The sequence below is a fragment of the Epargyreus clarus genome, unplaced genomic scaffold (assembly GCF_041222505.1).
Source record: "Epargyreus clarus isolate Ecla_fem2 unplaced genomic scaffold, WU_Ecla_fem_2.2 ptg000026l, whole genome shotgun sequence".
NCBI classification, from domain to species: domain Eukaryota; kingdom Metazoa; phylum Arthropoda; class Insecta; order Lepidoptera; family Hesperiidae; genus Epargyreus; species Epargyreus clarus.
This window is the reverse complement of record NW_027332233.1, coordinates 5543446-5568408: the sequence shown is the minus strand read 5'-3', so window position 1 is coordinate 5568408 and position 24963 is coordinate 5543446. Positions and strand designations below refer to the sequence as shown.

The window sequence follows — 24963 nt, the reverse complement described above, 5'->3', positions numbered from 1 at the left end:
ATAGGATATAAAAAGATAGGATACATAAAGCGCGCGTGCGGATGGGACGCGTGTGCAGACGTATCCCTTTACACCCGAAGATTTTTTTTCGCAATTTCCGATTCAAAACGTTTATTACGGCTTTTTATATAGCTTAAAGGATCCACAAAAAATAGGAAAAAAAATCCATAGTTTATACTTAATCCAGAAATCGACCCGCACGATCGTGAGTCTCCGGTGGGAACTGTCACACTCACGATCGTGAAAATTGCAAAAAAAAATAGTTTTTTATCAAAAAATATTACAAAATTAAAACAATTTGGAGATATTTAACATCACTGTCTTTATTTTCATTAGTCTTTATAAAAAATCTGTCTTGGCAATGAAACTTAAACTACGTAATTCTATGAAAATCAACATTCTTCTTTCTTCCGTTATTGCCTCCGTCTTCAATCCAGGTCTCCAAGGCGTAGGTATTCTTGGCTAGGGAATACATCAAATGATAATGCAGATAGAGAAAACTTTAGCCATATCTATTGCAATTAAATTAAGTTTTCGACCGGTTCTTCTTAGATAATATAAATTTGTGCATCTGGTTACATATCAAGAGCCTCACAATTAAAATATTAATAAAAATATTTCTTTGTAAACTTTACTGGAGATGTTGGTAGGGATGAATAGACCTTTTCAAGACAGAAAACGTATTCTTTTCCAAGCTATTTTTCGATGTGTTGGACGTGAAGATGCTCGGCGGCGAGAAATTTCTAGGGATGATTTTGAAGTAGATGGTTGAGGTTCAGACTCAAGTTCCAGATCCAATTCTAGGTTAGTTTCTATTTGAGGGTCTGCATGTGCCTCTGGATCTGTTTCAGGGCACAATTCTTCAAATTGAAACTCTTCTAATCTATTTGGTTGAAGCTCTTCACTTTCATGAAGATCTTCAATGTCCGATATATTTCTCCTCACCCCGCACTGGCAAAATCTGATCGTCATTTAAATGTACCTCTAAAATTGAAACAAACAAAATTGTTATTGACGAAACTTACACATAACTGGTAATAGCAATAAAAGCATTTTCATCAAACGTTATTCTGCACCAACACCCGTAGGCACACGATCGTAACAGTTGAGATTTGCAACCTAATTGTATCTAAATTGCAAGTTAATCGAATAAACTACTAAAGTCCACGTATTTAGTGTTCTTTTAGCTTTTAAATTAGCAATAATTAATAATAGATACTTAACATTTAATACCAAAAATAATTATATACCTGTGACAGTGCGCGGGTCGAAAAAATCTGCTATCTTTGGACGAGTCCCTAGCACAACTGACCGCCTGCACCCCGCTCACTTAGCCGGTATCACGTGCGATACTCTCCTCACGATCGATCGGCATCGGTTGCGTTTCGAAAAATAAGAAGCTATCACGTGGGAATTTTTTTAAAGTGAAACTCACGCTCATATCATCTCGGGTGTAAAGGGGTATACACGCGTGGCAAGGAAAGCGCAGCAAGTTTCAATACATATTAAAGTTGAGTTAATTTTCCACTCACAAATAAGCACTTATGAAGGCACTTTATTACGTTACTTTCACACCAATGTCGACCCACGGCGAGAGCGTACACAAATTAATTTGTATGAAACGTCACAGATCTATCATACCCTGTTTCTCATGCAAACTCATAATTAGTTTTCCCCATGTCGCGATATAATGAATACATTACATAATAAATCTTTGAGGCGTGTAATTATATTAACCTGTGAGATTGGAAGGCACACATCTCATTCTTAGGCGGAAAAATTGAAGACATGGTTTCGACATCATAGATGGTTAAATGTGTATTATCTACTGTCATAAAAAGAGTATTTTGAAACAATTCTTAGACTCTTCCATCAAGTGAGTTATATTTATTCAATTGCAAGATATTTTTCATCTCTCTTTTTGAACGGTGGTAGAATCAGGTTCGACCGTGGTGGCACCACCGCCACTCCTAATTCTTTCTAGCGGGAGTTCTATTTTTAAGCTTTGTTTTTGCGTTTCAGTGGAAGGATTACAATCTTGGTCCTTAGTCCTTAGGAGTATAACAACATCAGTAATTGACTTCAATTGTAATTACTTTATTATTTGGTCTGTTGGTTACAATTTACAACGTAAATTACAAAGAAACTTGCGTCGACGAATTAAGAACGTCAATCCGACATAAAAAAATACTCGTATATTTCATTAGTATCATAAAAATATTATTTTAGTACAGTACCTATAAAAGCTTAGTAACTTCCGTCAAGATAAAACAATCACACGGCATTTCACGCAATATACGCAGTGTATGACGAACTGAGCTTTCCAATTTATTATGCGCCACGACAAGCTTTCAGAGGCAGGATTTGAACCCCGGCCGAATGTGGGTCATTCGTTATATTAATGTTAGGGGAGGGCGTTCGCCGCGCTCCTGGTACAATCTTTAATATTTAATAGTATCATAAAACATGTTGAAATATGCAGTGAACTATTTTGTTGGAGTACGCCGACATTTTGGCATTGTTGCGTCTGCTCTACTGTACTGAAGGTTCGTCAGCAGAATCCTGTGTAGATAAATCGAAAATACGGTTTGAATATAAAAGGTTCACTATTTATGAACATTTTATTTGTAGGGTATCATATTGCATCTTATTAACAATAATTAATCTATCCAATGTTTTCCTACCTAATATCGAAATTTGACAATTTAGTAGTCAGTAAATGTCAAACTTTGATAGGCAATATATCGGTTGGATTGATTTATTAATAATGGACGATAACAAACACATAGTCTACATCTACACGACAGTCCTACATGTATAACAGTTATCCACTAATCACAATTTCTCATCAAAAAATAATCTATTGAAATAAATCATAAAACCAGCGCGTCAATTGCAATTGGCGCTGCAAAAACACTTCTTCATAAAAACCCAAGTCTCTCAAAGTGTAAGGTGTGATAAAAGTTGAAAAAGGAAGCGAGCAGAGTTGTTAAAGTATGAAAAACGTTAAAAACAAAAAGCTATGAAACGCGGACGACCAGCGATGCGCCGCAAGGCCAAACCGTTGCACAATGGACAATGCAGCCTTCGAGCCGAATACAAAGCTCTTCTTTCAACGGATTCATCGTTCCAATTAATATAATAATCCTACTTTACACACAGCTACGTTATACAGACGCAAGGTGCAATTAAGGGGTCAAACGACATGATATGATCATATATGATGATGATTTAACGTGGTAGAATCCTTTGTGGTTCGACTCCGACGGCACCACCGCCACACCTATTTCTACCTAATAACAGCAGTGTTAGGCGCTGCTGTGTTCCGGTTTGAAGGGTGTGGTAAGGGAGACAGACTTTTCCGAGGCGTTCCAGCTTAGTCCTCAGGGGTAGCGGCGCATCTGTGGCCGACCTCAGGTAGGAATATTTAATCCTATCTGGGGTTGATTACAGATGTCCATGGGCGGCCGTAGCCACTTACCATCAGGTGGACTGCATGCTCGTCTGCTACTCTTATATTATCAAAAAAATGATACTGATACTTATAGAACGAATTCCTTTGATCCCGGAACTCAAGTATAGAAGGTATACATTCATATGACGCGATATCGTGAGTCTTAGTTTTTGTCTTCTATTCATCCATCCTATGCTTTTAACGAACTTTATCTTATAATTGACTGTTTTTACAGAGTTCGGAAAAGGTACTATGCTCGGCTGTGCGTATTTTTTAAGAGGCCTTCATCGTTACTTTTATCGAAATTTGCCTCGTATAATCTAGTATACTCAACTGAATGTAATGTAGGTATTATAGAAAATATATTTATTATTAGTATTATAGGAAAATACTGTTTTAATTTATTATTAAGTATTACTGGTTCTATCATTAAATATTTATATCAATTATAAAGATTATACATACACTCATCGTCATCAACCCATTACTGTCCCACTGTCTCCTCTCATAATGAGAAGGATTGGGCTATAGTCCACCACGCTGGCCAAGTGCGTATTGGTAGACTTCACATACCTTTGAGATTTTTTTTATAAATCTCTCAGGTATGCGGGTATCCTCACGATGTTTTCCTTATTATTAATTTGTAATACGCACATAACTTTGAAAAATCAGAGGTGCGTGCCTGCCTGGGATTTGAACCTTGGACCCGTCGATCGAGAGGCCGAGTTTCTTAACCACTAAGGAATCACCGCTTATATGTACATACACTACTAAAATATAAATTGTACCCTTAAATTAGTAGACTTACCTACTCTATCAGACAGAACAAAAAACCTATTTCGGTCTATTTGCTACGAAACAACTGCGGTTAATTTATAAAGAAACTGTAGGAAATAGCATCGACAACAATAGCCCTGCGTTACGTTGCAGGGTTGCATGAAGACAAAAGCGGAATCGATACAACATTAATGACCCGACCTTCGCCGGATTACAACAATATTATTAGGCTGCCTACAAACCAAACGCTTTTCCAGCCGCCGACTGTGAACAAGCGTGTCCTGCTTCTATATTCAAATATCGTTCACACCGAACCGACAATACTACTACGTTATGCGTAATCGTAGTCGAATTGTTTGCATACTGTGAATGAAAAGTGTAGTCTGGTTTCACTTTCACATTGTGGCTCAGAGAGAGTTGCCCACACCCCTTAGTATGAGTTTTTACCAAAATGACTGTTTTGGTATTTGTTTACATATTTGCCCATATATTTCCAATCACCGCTCCTAGCGGATTGTATCAGAACCGATTGGAAATATATGGAAAAAACGTAAACAAATACAAAAACAGTCATTTTTGTAAAAACTTAAAAATTCATACTAAGGGTACTCAACAGCCGAAAATATGTTCAGTGTGAACACAGCCTTAGAAGCCGACTTGCGGAACGTCTGTTTCATTACGCTGTGTGCCGGGTCAAGATTAGTGGTGAAATGGAAATTTTAATCTTGAACCGCAACACTTCCTTTGATTGTGTTCCCCGCAATATCTGTTTAAAATTGAAGTGTTTTGTATATTCTGAATTGCCAACATTTCAGCGACATTCTTTATTCAATTCTTACACAAATATCTTCGTCGTATTACGGATGATTCTTTGAACTGAGATAATTAACGAATAGCAGTGGTATATAATTCAGTTATTTGGTTTATATCTGTTTAATAATTTGTGAAATTGGAATTATAAATTACTTATTCAGTTGACAGTTACAAAATCGTGACATAACATATTCAGAACTTTAGTCAATTAATTTATCACACTGAAGATTCAGCAACTTATGAATCCTTAACTGTGAACCTTAAAAACAGTTTAAATATAGCAAACTAACGAAACTAGACGTACTATGCACTAAAACTATAGAAGATAAGACTCTTCATTTGTAAAGTAAATAACGAATGTTGGAGAGCGATGAATAATAAAAAAAAAAAACAATTGAATTGCGGCGCCATTGGCGAAGCTCAAGTCTATATTCCATTAATGGATTACAGGATCTAGGTCAGATGGGTGTTAGCGGTGATCTCTAAGGCTACATTTACGAAACTATCACCTAGTAACCATACCACCGGTGAATCTATACTTGATAATATTGGCGAATAGGTTCAAAACTATAAACCCACGTCCATTATTATTGAAGCACATGAATAGTGATTTTAATGAATACAGATTATTTTTATAATATAGGAGTAGCAGACGAGCATGCAGCCCACCTGATAGTAAGTGGCCACTGCCGTTCATGGACATCTTTGATCAACCCCAGATAGGATTAGACATTACTACCTGAGGTTGGCCACAAAAGCGCCGCTACCCCTGAGGACTAAGCCGGAACGCCTCGGAAAAGTACATCTCCCTCACCACACCCTTCAAACCAGAACACAGCAGCGTTTAACGTTGCTGTTATGAGACAGAAATAGGTGTGGCGGTGGTGCCGTCAGAGTCAAACTACAAAGGGTTATACCACCCAATACAAGTCCATATGAGTAACTATGAACTATGAAGTAACTATGAACAACCAAAGAGCATGGGCACGATGTTTCAATTTATATGGGTAGAGGTGAAAACCATAAATTATTTATCAGAGCCAGGCGTATCAGATAAAATTAAACGAAATGATCTATTGCATGTTTATGGTAATTGCTACAAAAACAATTTAAGTCCTTGTTGGTATAGCAATATTTATTAGTAAATCGTATATAGTATGTATCTTATTGATATGAAAAACCGTTACTCATGATAACGGTTTAAACTTAGTAGCTACTTTTAATTAATTATTGCAATAAAAAAACATGTCATAAACTATAACATAGGTATATTTTAAATTGTTTATAAATACTTTTAGCTAAAAACAATTTGTATTAATACCATAGGCAGACGTACAAAGCAAATAATACCAAAGATATATGGAGAACCATTAAACAATTTATTGGCCCTATAGAGACAGAGGTACAAGCCAATATATTAATAGATTACGGAGATCTGGGTCGGATAGTTGTTGGTAACATCTCTAAATCTCGGCACATTACAGACCGAGGTCATTGGGAGCGACACGAAACAAGTAGTACGTACGTACGTACGCTCGACAACTTTTTGACCCGCCCTATTTGCGCCCTCTCCACGCTCGCCCGCCATTAATTAAAATTACCACACAGTGACGGTAGAGTTTATCCCGCATTATATAAATAGCATCATTAAAATTGTTTACCTTCATCTATTTTATTCAGAGGAAGTATTTACGAATTATCCTGTCGTAGAATAGAGACCGGTAGGCCGCAGTGGAGCATAAAAGGCAAGCCATTTGAAAATCCTCAGTTTGATTATACGATATAAGGAATATCCATAATAATAATTCTTTCAGAATAAAAAATATTAGTAGCAATAATTTTATGACCAAGGAAAAACCAAAAATATACATATATATTTTCCAGATGTACTTTCGTAACTCAAATGCCTCAGTTCATCTCTTTATTCATTCGAAAATTTGAGGGAAACCCTAATTTTCATGAAACAAAACCAATAGCACGGCGGATCTGGCGTATTTATAGCCACATGGGAGCCGTTTATCTCGCTTAAGATTAGGAATAGCTGATTTACCCGTTACGAGCCTCCTTTATTGCCGGCGGGCAAAAGTACAAACTCTTGTTTTATTAAGCACACTGAGACTACACACACCTCGTCCTAACTACATATATATACGAGTATGTTACAATAACACCAGTTTTGGTCTCTCAAGTTTAATTACACTAGAACATTACTCCATAGTGCATATACCCATAAGGTTTATTACAATAACGTTTGTCTGTGAAATGTTTGCCTCGATGTTACAAAGTGTAATTATGGCCAAACATTATTACATAGTATTCTGGCGTTATTCATGATAATGTTCGTCTTGAAAACGTTATGGGGCAGTAAGATGCCATCGTTCAGCTACGAAATTGAATTATGAAATGTTACTACATCTTCTTACTAACACCTATTTGGACGGATGTAACCATTTTATGTCCCCTATTCGATACAAATCTCTCATCCCGTCTAGTAGACTTGAAGCATATTCCGATACATCGCTCCAACATGTTTTTTTATAAAATATGGACATTTGTAACCAACCCCATATAAAACAGGTTATACCTAAAGGTTGCCACTCCAATGGACTATCGCCTCACATGTAAAGCCGGCATCCACACCCTTCAACCTCCACTTCAAACTCAGAAAGGACCTCATTCAACATATTTGAAGATAATAACAGAATTGATTTACTTTATTATATTCAACCACTACGCCCGTTGTTACTGTTTATTACTTAATTATGATACATAGCGATGAAGAATGATGATATTTCTATCAAAATGTCGCATCATCATGTTAATCATAATTAATTATTGTACGTGAAAAGCTGGCAGAACTCTGGGACGCGCGAACATAATTAAGCTTCAGTTTTACCGACGGGAAAGCCCAGTGATATTCTGCAGGCTCACGTTACCGACATAAGCGTGGACCGTTATTTTTCTCATCGTGTTTATAACGGTGGAAAGGGAAAATATTTTCATTACAATGAAGTTAACGTAACAGGATTTCCATTCGTACGTATTCATCATTCATCAGTCATTCATAATTAGGGATCTAAGGAATCGAAAATTCTTTTGAATGCAGACTTCGATTTTGATTCAAAATTATTAAGCTTGCTCAACTGGAAAATCGAGCAAAACCGAAGTTACTTATGGACCCTGACCTGTGACTTCGTGAAATAGATTCGGAGATGTAAAAATAACTACGGGTTTACGTAATCGTAATTTAAACATCAGAATAATCTACGTTACTACTAACTGACCTGAAATACGTGCAGAATATTCATTACGACCCAGAAAAAGTGCCTCGTATAAAATCATAACATTTTCCACCAACTACTTTAAACCTACCTGCGTAGCAAAAATATAGTAATTTGATTTTCGAATAGCAGTGAAATATTTTACTTTGAACGTAATACCTACCCTTATTTTAAAATTGTGCCTCTAAAATGATTTTCGGCCGTTCTCATGAGTATTTCGGAGTACCTATCGGATGACCCATTTTATGAAGTGTACGTTACACGCTCTATTTCTGATAACAGAACCAAATCACTCTCGACGTGGCCGGCAGTATGGTTATCAAGCGAATTTATAAATAGCTCCAAATTGCTGCTTTAACCGATAATACGCTCTCGAAACAGCGCGTTATAAAAAAATATTAATGGCGGCTTTATTCGTTGTTTCCGTGGCCAATCAAGAAATCATATTTCTCAGTTGACTATAACAAAGCTTTTCAAGGGTTTAATCGATGTTTTATGTGAAATAGTAACAATCGACCACTTCGGTAGTAATGATCGTTATAAATATCATGCCACAGTTCAAACAAGAACTAAGTACTGTACACTGTTGTTATAAGTCAGCAGTGCCGTGATTTCTAAAAGTATCGGGAAAAGTAGGTTTTCCAATAATATCAGGGGTAACTCCGCATACACTTTATGTACATAAAAAGAGACTATTGAACATACTTACCATTAAATGAACGGTAAATACCTTTTGCTATAAACGCAAGTCAGTCTCATAGTGACAACAAATTATTAATATTATAGTCAAGTTCTAAGCCTTCTAAGGTTTAGGCTGATATTGACAGGACTATCTACGTGCAAACTGCTCAACAACATATACTTCTACTGAGAAACTCTGCTTTTGAGAAATCGCTTAAAAATCAAAGTGAAGCTGAGTTTAGTTTATATCAAGTTCATTATAGTTGGGAACGAGATAATTTGAGCTTCGGAGAAACTTTGGTAAGCGCTAGTATCTGAAAATCTAGTGCTAAACTATATTCTGTGGAGAAACACTAAAGCGCTTTTAGCAGCTCAAATTTCTAAAAATAGATTTCGGTTGAAATTAAGTTATTTACGAACATTACCATAAATTATTTTCACATCCAAATAATATTCGGAAAAGAAACATTCAACGCTGACATCTCGATGGGGTTGTTTTATTAGCACATTTATCTAAATGTTCTATATTAAAATTTTAAACACTATGAAAATCTTATATATAAATTCCTCGTGTCACAATGTTAGTTACCGTACTCCTCCGAAACGGCTTTAGTGATCATCACCAAATTTTATATGCATATTCATTAGGTCTGAGAATCGGCTACTATCTATTTTTCATACCCCTAAGTGATAAGGGTTGATCACCCTTAACATTTTTTTATTTATATGGCAACACAACAGCTAGTACTAATGTATATTTTTGAAATTTTTAAAGAAGATACGCCTTCGATTCCAATCGTTCAACATAATCTACTCGTAGCTCTGACATTATTCGTCACTGTAGATAAGAGAGAAATGAACGCAGATAACGATTTCAACACCATTACTGCGAAAGCTGAAATAACATTACTTTCTCTCAGAGATGGAAGTGATACTGTTACAATAGACGCAATCAATTACGATTTCAAAGTTATATTGCAACGGGGGCGGCCGTGGGCGGGGGCGAGGGTTGGTGGAGCGGTGGCTTCACGCTTGTACAGAATTCGGAATGGCTCGGCCCATGTCGGAAATTTAGTCTCTTAGTGGGAAAATACACAACTACAGTCTAGATAGTACAAAATTCGTAAACCGTGTAGAATTAAACATTTAAAATTACATATAAATTTCAGTTATTTAATTTTATGTGTACATCATCCTAAACCTCCGTGTTTGACTAGTTACCATTTCTACTGTCTTTTAATAGATAACCTATTACATTAACCTATTACATAATAATTTTAGGATTGTTATTGGAATATGATCACTGTAACCTAAATAACAACCAAGAAACATCAAACGCGGCTCACTAAATAAAATCCGCTTTTTCCCGTAAATTTGTAAAAGGGTAGTAATACCATCAAGTAACAAGTCACCCTATGTCAAGAAATTATCCGCTTAGTGCTTGAGTGAACAACAGCTTACTGCCGCGGTGTCTGAAAGCCCACAAATCCAATATGGATTCTATGTGGATACTACTGGTAATATTATGAACGTAATAATGAGATTGGATGTGATCGGGGCTTAATCTGACATTGAACTAACATTGTTTCGGTAAGTAGTGAATAATATTTTTCGGGCTTTAATTTAAAGGTTCTTATTTACGCATTTGCGAACGCTTGTAGTATAGCTTTTGATCAAGTCAAACGTTTTTAGAGACTGCGAGTTTGTGACGAATGCAAGGGTGTGGACGCAGCAAAGATTCGATTTTGAGCATGACGACGAGGATCAATTTGTAATATGTATTATAAACATCAATATGTAAATTTGTAATATGTATTATATTAACGCAATCATGTATCACAGTATTTCGAAAGTGTATCATTACAGGCTGCGCACTACAATTTTGCGCTTTCCTGGAGTAATGTTTGAATCTGAACTGTTACAGCAACTGTTTCTGAAGAAAGGTGAAGGAGCCCTCAAAGAGTATGTTAAAAAACATATAACCAGCAATTTAATATTTATTGTTGATGTATTGTAATTTATAGCTAAAAAATTGTTTATCCGACCAATCGATTCATACAAGATTCATAAACATTATCAAAGTAAGAAAAAGATAAAAGAATCAAACAAAATAAAAATGCGTACGCATGATATCCGTATGATCTCTATCTTACTATCTGAGATTGTTTCGATAACACGATAAAATAAATATTCCAAAATACACATCTGAATTAGGATCCTCAGTGTTCTGAAAGCCATAGAAAGATACATAATTCATGTCTCAATTTGACATTTAGATTTCCTCTTGGTGGCGAAACAACTCTGCACCGGCATTATATGCCACATGAACTGTCAACAGCATATTGAACATGGTTAGAAATACATCAAGCGGACTAACACGCCTCATATGTAAAATTCAGGCCATTGATCTATATGAGAGAGCAGGACATTTGTCTTTCGCTCGAGACAGCAGGACAAATAACCTAATAGCGGGTCTGCCCCCATCCCTAGCGTTTCCATCCCGAAGCCATCTCCACGTATTAAAGTTGCAACTCTGCATATTAGCTTCTCGTCCTACAATCGCTACTAGTAACACAAACACACTGAGACAATTTGCGCCACACGAGTTGTGACTCGCACTTCAAAACTAAACTAACTAAACATTAGACGTAGAAAGTCAGCAGCAAAAGTTACATGACGGTGGCCTCACTTCGCAGGGTAGTCGTAAAGCCGCGGGGGACAACAGGCCGCTGACGTCGCACGCTTTATTACGGCCTCTAAACCACGGCTCCGGAATAAATCCCCTGTCGCATTTCGCACTAACCGTATCGGAGTGGCGAACACAAATTGACTGCATTCGCAAATTCCATCTAGGTACCCGAAAACGGTATCAGGTGAAATGTTTACTGTGTATTTTACATCAAGTTTGGCATCACTAGAATTATACACAGTGCATAAATCAACGTGATTGAGCATCTTTTAGGTCTCCCCTAGTTGTGTGAAGAATTCAGTGGCCAGCACTGAGATGTAAATGGGGTTGTAGGCGATATTCACAGTGGTACTTTAAAGTATCGAAATTGAAAAATTCTTCGATTGTTAGCTATTGTTCAATAGAAATTTCTAATCCTCGTACAATTCTCTGGGTATTCACATTATTTTTCACAGACTACAAAAAAGAGAATTTCTTACATTTGGCCTGAGTTTTGTATAAATAAATAAAACTCAAATTAAGGGTCTTACCCTACTAGGGATGGCTACTTGATGCCGTTTAGAAATGTAAAAATAATTGCGCAAAATGTCGTCCCATTAATGACGTTACGCAATCGCTTTAAACTTTCGCTGAAACATTTCAGACGCCGATAACGAGGGAAATTTAATCGAAGATTAATGTTACAATACTTGTCTCGGCTTCCAAGTTATTGTCTTAGTTTTAATGTATTTTGCTTAAATAAAATTATCCTTATATCTAGACAGATTTATCAGATCATATTAGATGTAGAGACAAATTTGAAGCAGGTATACGATGATATCATAGTGGTTGAAGCTCGCCCTCTCGATCGGAGGTTAAGAGGGACCGAGGTTCGAAGCCCCAGCACATGTCTTATTTTAACACTTTGTGCGTTGTGCCTATTAGAAATTAATCGTGAAGGAGAACTACGTGAGGAAACCCATACACCTGAGAGTTAAAAAATAACAAAAGGTATAAGTCTACCCATGCGCACTTGGCCTGCACGTTGGACTATCGCCTAAACCCTTTCTACTCTGGGAAAAGACCCGTGCGTAGCAGTGGAACAGTAATGTGTTCACGACGACGACATTTGCAGACTTGAACAATTGGAACTATTCTTATAAGATAGATACATATTACAGTCCAAGAAATTACCATGTTTTATAAAAAATAAACATTAAAAAGATAAGAAGCAAAAGCCTAAGTCAAAGGTAAGCAGGCGTGTGATCGGCTACAGCCGTCGGGGCGCGGACGTGCGTCGAGGGCGGCCGGAGCGGTGCCGCAGGCTTTACGTAATCCACACCCCCGCCCAACCACCTTCACACTTCCGAGACCACTTCATTGGCTTACCGATTATGCTTTTTGGCATTGCCTTTGCCGATTTACAACTCGACTGCCACTAATGCCCTGTAAGGAGCCAAGAACGTGTTTCTTGGGCACGATCAATTAAGTTCTTGTTGGATGATGTTGCAAAAAAACTGAAATTAGGAAATATTTTTTTGCATGATTTCCAACGTCGAACAATCTATTGAAAGTCTAAAGTTACGAATAAGAAATACTACATTGTCAAAAATTTATGTAGCAATTCAAGTCCAGTGAAGTATTCAAGTCAAGAAAATACATTTTTATTGGTTAACGCTAAGGACACAATGTAAATTACTATGTTCAAAATTAACTATATATTTTAGAAATTGTACGCTTTAATGAGTTGAGTTTCCCGTAACAATAAGTAGAGGTAAATCGGAAACAAAACGGGAACACAAACTTCATTGGTTTATGTAATTTTGTACCGGCGCTACAAAACTTGCTCGGCGTACAGTGAAATAAATCCAAAGCGCGTTGGGAGGTTGCCGGCGGCTACGAGATAAATAAAGCCCGTAAGAACGAGAGCTGGCTCCCTATTACGATCCTGTCTCCTGGCACAGACATCGAGTTATGTCTATGAACCCTTGCGTAATTCTGACGCAACGTACGTTATGCCAATTTTTACGCGGATATTTCGGTCAAAAAACTCATTTTGAGAGACTGCAGTGCCAAATGAAGATGAAATCCACCTAGTTGCAAGTGATCACCACCGTTCATGGATATGTGAAATAATCCCCAAATAGTACCGAAGTACTCAATATCGATCAAATATTCCTTGCTATGACAAATTTAGAATCCACATTTAAATCTGCCTTAAAATCAAGATCTACTGTGCAATAAAGAATGTTCTATCTATTATATCTAACCAACACTAAATTGCTACGAAAAATTAGAAACATGTGAACCACGTAGAGTTCTACGACCTCTACTCTACGATCTACGATTCCAGCTACGTCGGTCCAGTTATACGTAAAACAGAAACCTAACGGCAAATCAGTGCGTAATGGCGAACGGCCACACGATAAGGCTTAGGAAAATAAAACCACGCAATAAACTTTTCTAAAGCCCACTCCGAACGAGAGGGCAAACAGCGTCAAGTGGACCGCGTGTATAGAAGGTTCATTTCGTTCTGAAAAACGGCCAAACAACGGATATATTCGCAGAAAATGATATAAAACTTTGCAACAACGCTATATGGAACAAGAATGATGAAATTTTATGTACGCATGGTACAATCTTTTATCAATGAACAATTGTACATTCGCTATACAGTCCAACACTATGGTTCGTATTTGTGGATGACACACAAAGACGAATGTATAAAGACTCACACAGTAATAACAGTTATCAAATATTTTCATAAATAACAGATAACTTAAAAGTAATGTAACAGGTATTTTCTTATCATACTACTTATTTTGTACGATGTTATCACGGTAACTACCTAAACATTGCGTTTTTTAATGTAAGACTTAATTTACTTACTTCAATACAATAATAGGCGGCACTGTAGATAAATACGATAACGATTTTATCAAATGTAAAGAAAAGACTATTTAATAGCATGCATCCGTGAATAAGGACAATAGGTGGTCATGTCTAACCACCGAGATCACATGAGATATTCCCACAACAATATGTACAGACCTTGCTTACACACATTGCATTCAAGGTATACACACACATATATTTAATTTAGAAACACGTAAGAAATTACTGAGATAACTCTGGCAAATGTTATCTTGATCACTGATGACCATGTAACATTTCAAAACTGTCGTTTGTGAGGTAGAGGTTCGACCTAGAGTATAAATTTAGATTGTAAGGTTCCTAATCTATAGAAATAAATAAAATTGAAGTGTATGTTTGTAATGTCAAAATTATTTTTCACAGAAAGTATATACGGTAGTAATAACAAAGAACAATTATATATTCTATTTTATTTCTTTTTTAAACGCGGGTGAAACCGCAAGTCACAACTCGTTACGCTATAAAGTACACATACAGCATAATACTGAGCCCTTTACAGAAACAACGTGACCCCATTTGAGCCCACGAAAGTTCACGAAGATAGTAAAATTACAAGTTTGGTGAAATACAAACGACCACATTTAACCGTGAGTGAACTCCCATTTAATTTTATGATTTATATAAATGTGTACATAGCCGAGGTTACTGAAATAATTAATCAACATCGGTAAAACACGGTTACAATGCTAGGCCTGTCGAAGTGTGTGGAAAACGAATCGAGAACCATAAATCACTCTGCGTTGAAAATTTCATTAACCTCAGCAACGAGACCCGTCAGCCATTAATTTGGTAAAATAAATTGAAATTTGTTTTTCCCCGCTTAAAATGCGAAAACTGTTCCAATTAAATTTGCCCGAATATTCGATTAAACAACTGTTTGGCCAAATGGTTAATCGAATAGTACCTTTTGTGGCCGGTTACGATCTATTTTTTCTATGGACATTAAAACAACGTCTATGTTTGCTTTACAAATAGCTGAAACTGGTGTTACCCGTTTTGGATAAACAAGGTACGGAGTATCCGTATATCTTGTCATAACTCAGAACCGATTCTCAAAATATTATTAGCCACTTTTCTGTCCTATATAGAAACTGGTGTTTGTATCACCTTTAACTTGGTGGGCTTATGATAATATTTAAAATGGAACCCCTAAATATTCATATTGAGATTATTTAATTGAAACCTATAATACAATAAAGGCCAATTATAAATGTTATGTTATGACACTAAAACGCTAAACAGTTACAAAAATAAAAAAATCCTTAGTGACTGATTAAACAATTATACAGATAAGGACAAAATTAAAGTTTAGTAATAATCGTAAGAGAAAGTAGGGCTGCAATTATCCGCAATTCTGTATTTAAGCGCTTCAAAGGCTTTGTTCGCGGTTGGATTAGGACGGTTTGCCCCATTTGACTCCTCGCCTCGCCCTTTGAATGCGTGCAAAATGGGTAAACCACTAGAGATGCTTTAGAACGCAGCTTGCATAGCCAAATCAACGATTCAAAGACCGTAGACTCCTACGCCTCAACTGTGGCAACCGCAAATATATTTCTATTTCTGTATTTCTTCTGAAACAGTATATATAGTTGGATCTGTTTTGTTAATTTTATCCCAAGAAACACTTTTGATACATTTGGTCAGACGTTACAGCAAATTTCGCTTTGTTAAATCCATTAATTAATAGGTACTTATCCGTATGTTTCCTAATTTGAAGGACGTCATTCATGTCTTACAAAAATAGTAACAAGTACCGTAATAAATATTAAAGTAGAAATAAATAAAAAATTCTAACGATAATTTTTGTGACTGAAAGTGTAAGTAAAAATAAACAGAAAGGAATAAAAAAAACATTGTAACACAGTGGAAATTTTCATCATTCATACAAAAACAGTCGAACTGCGTTGAGCTCAATCCTTGCGTAATTGTTATTTATTGCCCCACCCGGGATTAAAAATTTGAACGATGGTTACAGGGTTATACACACTGCTGTAAATAATAAAAGCAACAAATAAATTCAGACTATAAAAGTAATATTTCCAGCAAGAGTGGATTTTATATTCGTTGAAGCTTTTGGAGTATCTACGAGTGTAACACGAAATGTACTTTATTACGTTTTATTTAACTTACTTTGTTAGCTCGTACGTAAGGGTCAAATTTTTGACTCTGAATCAAATGAATGTGGGTTTTCTAAAAAGAATCGGGAAAACGACGTACTTGCATAAGCTTGCAATATTTAAAAACTTTTTAAAATGTATGTATGTTATTTATTTACACAACTACTTTCCGTTCGCAACTTTCTTAGCAGTATATGGAAAAGGATTTCCAGGTTAGCTAGGAAGCTAACCAATTTCCCGGGAGTTCCTTTCATATTACGCGATAACTGTGTTATCATCAATTTACTCCGAAATCGTTCTCATCATATCCACCAAGATGAAAACGATTTCGGCTAGAGTGCACCTTACTGATTTAATGCCTTAAAGGGATATAGGGCTAAGTCCACATAGTACCTCAGACTCGTGAAGTACTGATTGGCAAATTTCACATACTTTTAACAATAATTTATAATTTAAAAAAAGTAAATTGACAATTCAAAACGTGCATTCTTTTGTATAATAATTCTAAGTTCCAACTTTAAGTTCTCCAACCACTAGGCTAGTGCTGGTCATGGTCTTATTAATGGTTATTCTATAATATAATCCACAGCGCCTATAAATTAAATATATAATTCAGTGTATAATAATGAAAAAGCAACAAGAGATTGTGATGCTTAATTTAAACAAACAATAGTGAGCGTAACCCAACTCAGGCTCGATTTGCAGAAACCCAGGCCGCAACTCATTCCCAAATTGGGACTCGACGGAAACACAAACACACGTGCCTAACTAGAGTAACGAGATACACATATGTATGTACATATATCGAACGTGTTCTATTTGTACATACGCTGTATCTCTGCACATGTTTGCTGACGTTTCCAATGCAACATCGGTTGTGTGAATTTACACTGAAATTAAATTTCGAGACGAGATTGTGGCGCAGCGCATGACAGCTGTACGCGAATTGTACGGGAACCACAACGGAAATCACGGTTATGTCGAAAACGATAAAAGCTATTTGAAAAATAGTACAAGCCGATAGCATTGTAATAAACAATTTATATTTGAGGCAGTTTGGCATATGATAACGTACTCGTACCAGTGACCTCGGGGAAACTCGCTGAGTGCAAGCTTAATTTGGAAAATTGCCAAACATATTAACACAAATATCTAAATAGTTGACAATAGTTTGGCTATAGTAAATTTCATAATATTGGGACAAGATATGATATTTAATGCATGTAATGTTGAGCAAGCAGAATTTGGTAGTACTTGCAAAGCATTCCAAAGAACATATTCGCAGAGATAAGTGATAGGTATTAAATCCCTGAAAAGGGGCGTTGAAATAGAGATTACAAACATAAAATGAATAACTACGCTCACATGAGACATGTATTTTTTACAATAAGCTTTTAACCAACACCGAACGAGATTCTGAATTCAATTAAATTTGGGTAATTGGGTATTAAGTAAATTTGCGTCTCCGCTCGTTTTAAATAGCGAATTAAGTAAGTGTCTACAATTAAGACATACTATTATTCTGTAATAAATCCAATCTTTGTTATTTCTTGCTTTGATTCAATTGTCCTTGCACAGATTATCCGTCTCTTAATTGTGTGTGTCCAATAGTTTGAAATGGCCCACAGAGTAAAGTTAGCATTCCGTAGTAATTAATCAACGTCGTGTCAGTCCTTGTACGGCCAAGTTCTAAGTTTAGATTGTTTCAGAACTGTTCCACAAGGAAACCTCTGAACTTCCGTGCTTTATCACCAGTCACTACAAATAGATAAGCTACAGGCATTAGGAAATGCTTTTAATTTCTTCAACTTTGCTTTTTGATATACTTTTTGTCTTTTTTTTATAATATAAGAGTAGCAGACGAGCATGCAGTCCACCTGATGGTAAGTGGCTACTGCCGCCCATGGACATCCGTAATCAACCCCAGATAGGATTAGATATTCCTACCTGAGGTCAGCCACAGATGCGCCTGAGGACTAAGCTGGAACGCCTCGGAAAAGTCTGTCTCCCTTACCACACCCTTCAAACCGGAACACAGCAGCGCTTAACACTGCTGTTATTTGGTAGAAATAGGTGTGGCGGTGGTGCCGCCGGAGTCGAACCACAAAGGGTTCTACCACCTTGTCTAAACTTAAGACTCCGATGTGATACTTGATTTTTACAAAATTTTTGAAAAGATTGAATAGTTTTTGGATACATTTTTTGAGTGTGATAATTTCAATATCACAAGTCGATTCATATCAGTGGGCTGATTTTTTTTTTGTATCCGACATAATTAATTAATTGGTAACCACAGATCGAAAATTGCATAATATTCTATACGGATAAGTGGGAATACTTCGTGTGTGAACGTGTTTGGGCATCCGAACCCTTTTGATAATGGGCAATTTGGGAGATTTAAAACAGCCTACAGACGAGAAACATACACCCGTATCTCCATCAATCACCACTTGAGTAATGTGTTGGAAATCGGAATCAGCCCGATTTCCAACACCAAGAGAGAAACATCTAACCACCTACCTTCATTTGTTATTTGCAGTTAAGTTAATCACATACACGATGTTACAATAATTACACATATGTAATTTTATACAAAATTGCTATGAATTTATATAAGAACTATTAATATGGAAAGAGTACAAGAATTAGTGCCGTAGGTGATATCTCCTCTAAACAGCGTGCATGAAATTTAATTAAAATCTAAAGTTAATGCTGTTAAATGAAATATATTATTGGTTGCATTCTATTTGCATACTAATTATCCTTATTAAACATGTTCCAACATACTGAGTGTCTCCAAATTTGTTCTGAAATAATATCCATTTTTTCCGCATTAATTTGCGCAGACATTTGCGAGACAGCTGTTAAAAATAGACTCGACGCAAGATGTGAATCAGCTGTTGCAAATGCATGTGACGGTGGGACCATGACAATAGCGCTATTCATACCCCAGTTCCCCAAACGTCTTCTTGCGTTTTATTATTACCTTCAGTCGTTTTGATTTCATTCGAAAATAGTAGGGGCTAGATAACTCAAACGTTTCTTATTACTTTTTGTACCTTTTACATAATACAAAGGCAGGTGCTGGGGTTGAACGCCCCTGACATCTGGAAGCTCATCGTTAACGTCAGCGATTTCAACACAAAAGTGGGAAGGATAGTTCGCTAAATGTCAATTCAATGAGAAACGCTGGCAACTGGTTTTTACACTTTTTTTAGGTCATAAAAGAGCTTAATTTTTTCCGGGAGGATATTGAAATATGGCAACCACAGAAAAAAGTATCATATGTTAGACTGTATTGTTATAAATTAAAATACCTCTTTCAAACACGGATGAAAAACAGGCAGGCAATCAAGAAAGTTACGAAAGAGACTTAAAAGTTTCCGAGCAAAAACAGGAAAGTTCGGAAGCAAGCGAAATAAAAAGTGTAATTCAGTTATCACTTTCATCCTTAAGTGTATGTAAAAGAGGAAAACCTCCGCTGATTCACAATCGCCATATTTCAGGTACTTTACTTCGTTAGAAATTCAAATTAGGTTTTGCCTTCATGCTTGCCACTTAAAGTCTTTTTGAATACGGTTTAAACCATTTATGTAAATGTTTTTTTATAAAAATCGAACTACTATACGCGGTCATGCATGCGTGCTTTTCTGTGCTCGATTTTTTATTTTTAATAGGAAACCCTACATATATGTATATTAAAAAAATACTATATAACTTCCCAGTATGACCCATTTTTTGTAACGCTATTCTTTTAAATCAGTTTCACTGTTTCGAGTAAAGAAAGACGAATTGACAGACCAAGAAATGTTCAATAGCATGGAAAGCTATTATTATATTGAAATCAAAGACCATTCAATTTTATTCACGTTCATATTTTAAAAGTGGTTAAGGGAAAATTATAGCGTGCGCAGTTGTTAAATTTATCTAAGGGTGGCATGCAATCCTAATAGTCGTAAGTGGTACTTAGGCAAATTCTATTATTAGTAGGGCGTAACTCTGCACGTAAAAATAATTAAAGTTTTTATTTTCTCATTTTAAAACTGTCAATGTTTATTTATATTATTACTTTTAGCTTGTTTTTCGTAGATCAATCGACATGTGCTAAAATCCGCTAATAAAATCAAAAGTAGTAGCTACTAAAATGAAAGTATCCGAATTCTTCCAATATGGATTAAAATGAATTCGTCATTAATAGTATAAATGTGTTATTGTTTTATTTTATCTTATCGCGTCCTTAAGACTCTACTTATATTATTCATTAAAGTAAAAGTGGACATCCCTATGTAAATTGTTATTTTTATTGGCAACTGCCATATTGTCATTTATGAAATGACATTTGTGAAATGCCATAATTAACAAAGAAACATGAAAGTATACAGCAGAGGCAGTGAATTATCTTAACCAGGTATGAGAATATCGTGTGAAATATACGTGTGAAAATAAATCAATAACAAAACACACACACGACACACAGTTAAACACAGACACGGCAACAAGAACGCTGAACTATGAAGACAATCTACTATGTATATTTAGAATATTGCTTATAATGAAATTCCATAGTATTTCGGAGTTTATTAATTACTAAAGCGAGTTGGAAATCGAGTCCTAAGATTGATGATGTCAGTATGACGGATATTTATGAGTCAACAAGCGAAGGCCGCGCGCCGGATGCTGGCTTCGTCAGCTGATAAGTAACCGAGTAACCGTTCTAACCACGATACGACACGCGAAACGTACAGCCCGTTTAACATACGGTAATCCGATCTGCCTAAAATTCACTCGGAGCCGAGTTTGATAGATATAAAACCTCCCATAGGACGTAATACGAGTCTTATCAGTTTACATGTTAACATAACTGTAAACATTTTGCACAGTAACCAAATTAATATTATGTGACTTTCTAACGTAATTTAGTTTCTTCTTAACCTTATTTTTATGTTGAATTTTATTTGAAGGTTTATTTCAATTAGTTTTAACTTTTACTTGACGTATAAACATGTCCAACTTTCTATTACTTTTACTGAGCGTATTAAGTGCTATATATTTTAAGGTGTCTTAGATACGTAATCCTAATAGCATCAACCAGAACTTCATAATAATTAATAGGCTAGTGATAAGGCGAAACCGTACCTATTAAACATAATCAATATAGGTTACAATGTTGTATTCCGTTCTATGGGTACGTCTTACCACGCCTATGTCTACCTTTACCTACGAATATATGAGGGTTGAGACATTTCAACTAAGACCTCAGGGGAAGCTCAACACATCTGCGACCGACTTAGGACCCCTGTCTTATTTGGAGTTTCTCTAAGATTTATGACTATACTATGCTACTTGCTGACTTTATGCTCACTCGCAACTTTAACAAAAGGTCTTAGGGACTTGTTGAAGGCAACTTGAAGGAATTTTGCCGTGATATCATGACCACAAATTAGACGATGTAATATATTTTCGTGTGTAAAGTCCAAAGAGAGGCCAAAGAGGTAAAGAATTATTCAAACGCCATCATCATCTGGTGTCGCCATGACGAGAGGTCACTTTCGCTTCGTCGCTACGATTGCGTTCAATACAAACGGCCCTTGAATATACAATTAAAGTAGAGAAATATAAAATGAGTACAATTGACATGTTATTCTATAAGAATAAGTTCCTTATAATATGAAGATTTTTATAATTTTCATTTGTAAGATTTATCTTTAAATTTTGATAAATACTAAATGTAACATATCTATTGCCTCTTGCTATCGTAATTAAAATCGAAGTTAAAAATATTGGAAATGGACTGATGAAATAAGTGGGGAAATAGCAAAAATCATTTTTGTACAGACTACTGAGTTATATAAGTATTTTGGTTATATAACCATGCAGATGAATCGAATACAATTTGCTAATGTACAATTTGTTAAAGTGAATGTTTTAAAAATATTGCATTAAAGTAGTGTCATCAAATAGATAATCAAGCCTGTTTTCATAATAGATGGTATCGTAAATTCGTAATTAAAGGCGTTATTTAAGCTCTTTTATAATGTGATTTTTTTAAGTTTGCATAATAAATATTCGCGATGTAATACACGGTTACGAGTATATTACAGATGTCGTAATTTTAGAATTTTGTAAAATCCTCATAACGGCAAAAAATATTTTTTTTGTATGTATAAATTATTTTCATTTACAAAATTCTTCAATACAATATCGAAGCAATTAATTAATTTAATTAAACAGTAACATTAATTACTGAAACAATTATCCAAAATGATAATAATTAGGATGTATTATCTAAAAGGATAATAATTATGTATGGTAAGTATTATAATAGTTTCATATAGATTTTTATGTATAATGTATACATATTATATATTATTTTATGTATAAACATACATTTATGTTACAATATACGAAACAAATTGTTGTACAGCAATATTCAAAAGATGGATAATGTAACAATTAAAATTGGTTATTTTGAGAATGGAATTGTTTAGAACTATACTTTTTCATGGGAAAATCTTTAAATTCATCTTAAAATTCTTTAATGCAAGAAGCATTTAGTAAAATCTGGCTTGTTACCCCATACATAAAACAATGTATTGACTTAAAAAAAATGTAATTTTATTTAAAAAAATCCTTTTAAGCATTTCAGTAGTAGACAGTAGAAATTCTTACAATAATATTTTACAGAAATAATTAAGTATGAACATTACATACACTTAGACAAAGGCTGCAAACTTTAACAACTTTATTGTCTTAATATTTATAGATAGATTTTATTTACTCTGATAATGCCTGATAAGCAATCATCATGAATACGGCTAATTTCTATTTATAAATTCAATTCAATATTCAAGACATAAATAAAGCATCCTATATGCTATTCAGTATTATGCATTCTACTTAAGACAAAATAAGAAGTCTGATATGGGGATATAGACTAAGAAAGAATAAATTGACTAGGCTAATAACCATATTTCATGTTCCATTAAAATTGAATATAGTCTTTTTGCTATTAGGCTCCATATAAAGATATTCATTTTGGACTAATTCCAAAATTGAGTATATATAACTTGATAACATAACCAAAATGTGCCCAAAAATTATTTTGATAACTATGTTGCTAGTATTGTCGTAATTTTAATCCCTTTTAAGCTATTATTAGCTTATTAGTATTGTCATATTTTTTTTACAAGAAGACCTTATTTTTTATTATTTATATGCAGCCTTATTGAATGAATTTCTGACTCTTTCCTTCACTCGGAATGACTCAGTTATCATGTATTAGCAAACTTTGTAAAAATATATTCAGCATGAATTACAACATGCGGAGGTCCATGTAGAGATAAGATATCACACATTGTAACATCTGGACATTTACATTTTAATTTATTTATAAATATGATATGAATTAGTTCAATCTACACACTACAGTGAATTCTTAATGTAGTGTAGTTTCAATCAACAATTAAAATAGTGTTATTAGTATACTCTATACAGTTCTTAATAGTGATATTGAGAGAGAATAGAAATTCAGAACAGATCATTACTTGCTATAATCAAACTATAGATATGTTAAGTGGTAGGGAAGGTGATATACCTATATAGTGAATTACTGACATATGACTCTACTAATCATAATTTAAAAGATAATTCCCTTGGGGGCACTTAGTGTAGGCAAAGGTTTTTATGCATTGTAATATGAGTAATATTGATGATCATAATAAAAATAATATCTGACTATCAGTTGCTGATATGATAATTTGATAATGATAAATAAATAAAATTTAGTTAGCATTATGTGAAACAATACTTAATAAATTATTTTCATAGGTTATAATTTCTCAAATATTAAATTGGATTTGTTATATATCTTTAAACCATCCGAAAGACAGATAGTTAGGAGCTAAAAACTTTTTGTTCAGTAGGTAGTAGCTACTTACTACTAGCTTAAAGTGTATGAATATTATATTATTTGATCTACAATCCAAACATTCCAAACCACTGATAAAATAATGATACCAAAACAGTGGATTTGAGTGCGGAACTCAACAAATTGTCTCGCTTCAATGACAGACCGACAACTATCATTCACTGAAGGAGTCACAGCTTACGGGTGGGGCGACCAGAAAATGAATCCAATTAGAATGTTTTACGATTAAATTTTAACGGGAAACCATTGAATTTCACCTCTGTCGATAAAACAACAGCCACAGTCGCGTGGTTTCAATGCCATTTCATTGC

The 24963-nt window shown here is 35.1% G+C and overlaps 1 protein-coding gene across 4 annotated transcripts in view; it reads right to left on the bottom strand.

Annotated features, from left to right (window-relative positions):
• The window catches only part of Syx1A (Syntaxin 1A), a 99294-nt gene that overhangs the window by 74030 nt on the left and 301 nt on the right, over window positions 1-24963 (bottom strand). The window lies entirely within an intron of this gene.